This window comes from Bos mutus, chromosome 16 (assembly GCF_027580195.1).
Source record: "Bos mutus isolate GX-2022 chromosome 16, NWIPB_WYAK_1.1, whole genome shotgun sequence".
NCBI lineage: Eukaryota > Metazoa > Chordata > Mammalia > Artiodactyla > Bovidae > Bos > Bos mutus.
In genome coordinates this window covers 12,269,265-12,274,035 of record NC_091632.1, presented here as the reverse complement: position 1 = coordinate 12,274,035, position 4,771 = coordinate 12,269,265, and positions in this window count along the sequence as shown.

The following is a 4,771-nucleotide window of genomic DNA, read 5'->3' as shown; positions in this document are numbered from 1 at the left end:
TTGTGAATGGTTTTACTATGAACACTGGGGTCCATGTATTTTTTTAAAGTATAAGTTTGTTTGGATATATGCCCAGAAGTAGGACTGTTGGATCACACGGCAATTATATTTTAGTTTTCTGAGGAACCTCCATACTGTTTCCATAGTTGTAGGCCAATTCACTTTTGAGGATTTAATGAAGTAGGGAGTTCTAAATACTGCACAGAGAACTATTTCAAAATGCTGGAATTCCACTTTGGATCTTTAAATGGGAACTTCTACTTGTCTTCCTATGTGGCATACATTTTCTTGGGAGTCTTTCCCAGAAGACGGTAGGTACATTGGAAACAGAAACCATGACCTAATCATCTCTGAATCCTGAGGATTTATCAGGGACCCAGTGAATTGAGTGAATGAGCAATTAACTCTAGTTCTTTAAGCTTCTCTAGATCAAAGAGTCAGCTCTTATTAAAGCAAATCTATAGCTCAAAATCTAATCTATGTACATTCAAGTACAATATAGTATGGTAAGTATAAGTCACTTATTGACTATTACATGTTGCCACCATTTCCAAAGAAGTGGTCTATCATAACACGAGTAGGTGATCTTTGTGGAGATAGTCTACAAAATATTATCTCTCAAAGGTCACCATCAGTGACTCCTATGATCTCGTTGAATAGTTTCAGGCTGAAAATTATCTAGTGTTTCTTTTACCTATTACAGTATTTGCTGAGCAATATAAAGTGACCAAAAAGGGAGGAGGCATTACTAGGAAGGGCGTTAAAAATAAAACGATCACATTCACTTTTAAGAAGTTAAGCATCAGGAAGACTTGAATTCTAATCCCAGCACTACTTCATAATATGTAGCTTGGTCACATTGCTTAACAACTCTCAGATTCAGTTTCCTCATCTGTAAAATGGGGGTATTCTTCCTATCTCAAAAGGTTACTGTGAAGACTAAATACTTGGACAGGACTCAGAACAGTGCTTAACACATAGTAAGAACTCCGTAAGAAGTTAGTTATTATTTTCATCATCATCACCACTGCCACCATCATGAGGACTAAGTGAGAAACTATCTTAAAGGTCTTGCATAGTCCCTGCTGTATAATAGGCACCTAAGAGATGAAAGTCAACTAGTACTAATAATTACAGTTAGACATGATAGATGATACATTTTTAAGTTATGCAAAAAACCAAAAGATCTTGTGTTTCAGATAACCAGCATCAGTCTATTTCAAGGTACTTGAAACTAACATTTATTGGGCACTTAACTTTGTACCAGCTACTCACTAGGGGTTTTACAAAATGTTTTTTCCATTTAAACTAATCATTATTCATAATTTTATAGACAAGTCACTTGAGACACAAAGAGATTAAACTTCTCTCCCAAGGCTGTGTTAGCTAAGATTTCAACTGGATGTATTTGGATTCTGTTTGGAGTCCATAGTATATGCTCTTCCCACTTTTCAAATTTACCTAAACAACAACAGCCATGTCTCGGAGCTCTCAGGAGCTCTCAGCTGTTCTGACCTTCCTCTGTTATGTAGGGAAGCAGGCACACTTTGGCTCAGGCTGAGCTCCTCTGTTTGCCAAAAGAGCCATCTCAGGGGGCAGAGCCTAGAGTTGCAGCTCAGCAAACATATGTGTGACTGCTGAGTGCCAAATGCCACACTGAGATCTGGACTTACTAAGATGAATAGGAGGTGGTGGCGGCTGCCCTTGAGGAAACCAGAGCCTAGAGAGACAAATTCCAAGTAATTTGATAATGTGAGCATAACAATGCTCATTGTTGAAGGGCAGAGTTGAAGGGCAGAGGTATGCCTAGGGAGCTAGAGGAGAACAGAGGAGGGGGACTGGGGAGCCTAGGCTTTGAAGGAAGATTTTCTGGGAGAGAAGACGACAGAACGTAATGCTGAAAGGTGAATAAGAGCCAGAAGAGGAAAGGTGGCAAGCATGTTCAGGACGAGCGGAGAGCAGGAGTAAAGCCACAGAGGTGAGACAGAGCGTGGAGTACTTGGGGGAGTCCCCAAAGTGGAAAGTGTGATACAGAAGTGGGCGGATACCAAGTGAGAAAGGTAGGCAGGGTCAGGTCTCAGATGTGGTATGTAAGTTGCCTGGGAGTTTGGACTTTTCCCTGTACATTCTAGGGATCCAATCAAGACCTCCTGGCAGAGGAGCAATAGATAGAAAGGTTGGAACTGAAGTAAGAGAGACTGGGAGTAAGAGGACCTCTTGGGTGGCTATTATTCAGAGGGAAAGATGGTAGGAATAGAGGAGAAGGCAGAGCTTCAGGAAGCATTAGGAGGCCAAGTTTCCAGGACTTGCTGGTTGAGTGTAAGAAGGAGGGAAAGAGGAGCAAGGATGATATCCAAGATTTTGACTCAGATAAATAGGAAAGCGATGGTGCGATTAACACCAGCAAGTATTAAGAGGAAGAAGCTTATGGAAAGATACAAAGCATTGATTGCTGTGCATGTTGAATTTGGGGTGCTTCCTGGACACCCAAGTGAGGATAAATGTCCATCGGGGGTTGTATTTTGAAACTGAAATTAAGGAGGAGATCAAGTTTGGAAACCATCACTTCTTGGCCACATCCAAGACCAGAAATTAGCAATGACTATACGGGCTTCCCTGGTGGCTCAGAGGTTAAAGCGTCTGCCTGCAATGTTGAAGGCCTGGGTTCGATCCCTGGGTCGGGAAGATCCCCTGGAGAAGGAAATGGCAACCTACTCCAGTATTCTTGCCTGGAGAATCCCATGGACTGAGGAGCCTTGTGGGCTACAGTCCATGGGGTCACAAAGAGTCGGACATGACTGAGAGACTTCACTTCACTTTCTTTATAGGGACGACAGAGGATGAGATGGCTGGATGGCATCACTGACTCGATGGACATGAGTTTGGGTAAACTCCAGGAGTTGGTGATGGACAGGGAGGCCTGGCGTGCTGCGATTCATGGGGTCACAAAGAGTCGGACACGACTGAGCAACTGAACTGACTGACTGATATATGTCTCTTCTTGACCTGCCTAGCCTTACATCTTCCCTACTGCCTATTTGCATGTTTAAGCAGAGTAGCACTACTGTGAAGGAAATCGAATCGCTTGGCCTAGATTCTCACCATGGTATACCGTCCCTGTGCCTTCGTTTATGCTGTTCCCTCCACGCAGAAGATGGAATTTTCTACTTTCTTCACTCAGTTAATTCTTACGCAGCTTTCAAGACTCAGCTTTAGGTTCAGGGGAAAATATCTGAATCAACTCTACAAATAGCCCCAGGATGTCCACAGTCTGCAACGCAGATGTGCAGTTGGTTTTGACAAATCACACCAAGTCATATCAATGAACATCTTGTGTGTTGCCGGGTTTTCCTCTCCCCACTTTCCCTTCCCTCCTCTAGGATTCCATCAAGTCTTCTTTTAGGTCCTGAAGTTTCAAGCACAGCAAGCCTAAGAGTAGTGACTTCAAATCAAGGAGTTTTCCTCCCAACTGTGTTCTGCATGGCGGGGTCCCCATGCGGCCCTTGCCCTGGGATTTCTCAGTCAGTGCGGTGATCTGCAATTGGCTTGTTTTCAGCTGTAAGTCATGTCTGACTCTTTTGCAGCCTTCTGTCCATGGGATTTCCCAGGCAAGAATACTGGAGTGGGTTGTCATTTCCTTCTCCGGGGGAATCTTACCAACCTAGGGATTGAATCCATGTCTCCCGCATTGGCAGGGCTATCCTTTACCACTGAGCCACCCAGGAAGCCCCTGCATTGGCTTATTGAAAGTCAATACTAAGTCCAAATGACAAACTCACATAAAGGAACACTGTTGCTTGGCCCAGCAGCTCTGGAATCAATACCATTAATTGTAGAATCTAAAGTGAAATAAAAATAGAAAGGGAGAAATGAAGGAAGGAAGGAGGAGAAGGGGAGAAAGAAGGAAAAAGAAAGAAGCAGGGATTCATTCAGTTTCTACTATGTGCTAGATTTGGTAGTGCAGTGGAAAAGAATCTGCCTGCCAGCGCAGGAGGGGCAAGTGATTCAGGTTCCATCTCTGAGTTGGGAAGATCCCCTGGAGGAGGAAATGGCATCCCACTCCAGTATTCTTGCCTGAAAAATCCCATGGACAGAGGAACTTGGTGGACTATAGTTCATGGAATCGCAAAGAGTCAGACACGACAGAGCACACATACACCAGACTTTATACAAAAAGCTGGTGATCTATAGGTTTACTTGACCTCCGTTTATGAAGCACTTACTCTGTTCCAAATATACCGGACACTGAGGATATAGAGGTAAATAAACATTTACTCAAGCTTTGCAACGCTTTTGATTTAGGGAGGCAGACAAGTACCTAATGAATACCCAGCAGAATCATTTTTATGTACAGAAGGCTATGGAAGCACACAGGAGGGAATGATTTTCTTTGGTTGGGGAGGGAGGTGGTCAGAGAACACGTCACAAAAGACTTATAGGAGATTTGAGCTGAGACGGGATGGGGGCGTGTCCCAAGCAGAGATCTGCAGGAGCAAAAGCACACAGCTGCCTGTATATTTGGGATTGCTGAGTACTTTGGCTTAGAGTGGCGCCTACTCGCCAGTGCCCAACAGACTAGCTCCCTGAGTGTTTACTTTCTTTATTTGCCTTTAATAATTAAGCACTAAGGAAGTGGTTTTGATTGTCAGCCTCACTCTCGGGGTTAATTAGATATTTCCAACTAACTGGCCAAATGCTTGCTTTTGTCCCAAGCTTGGCTCCCCCTTTCTTTCCCTTTCCCCAAACATTGATTTCTCCAGAGAGCTCTTGT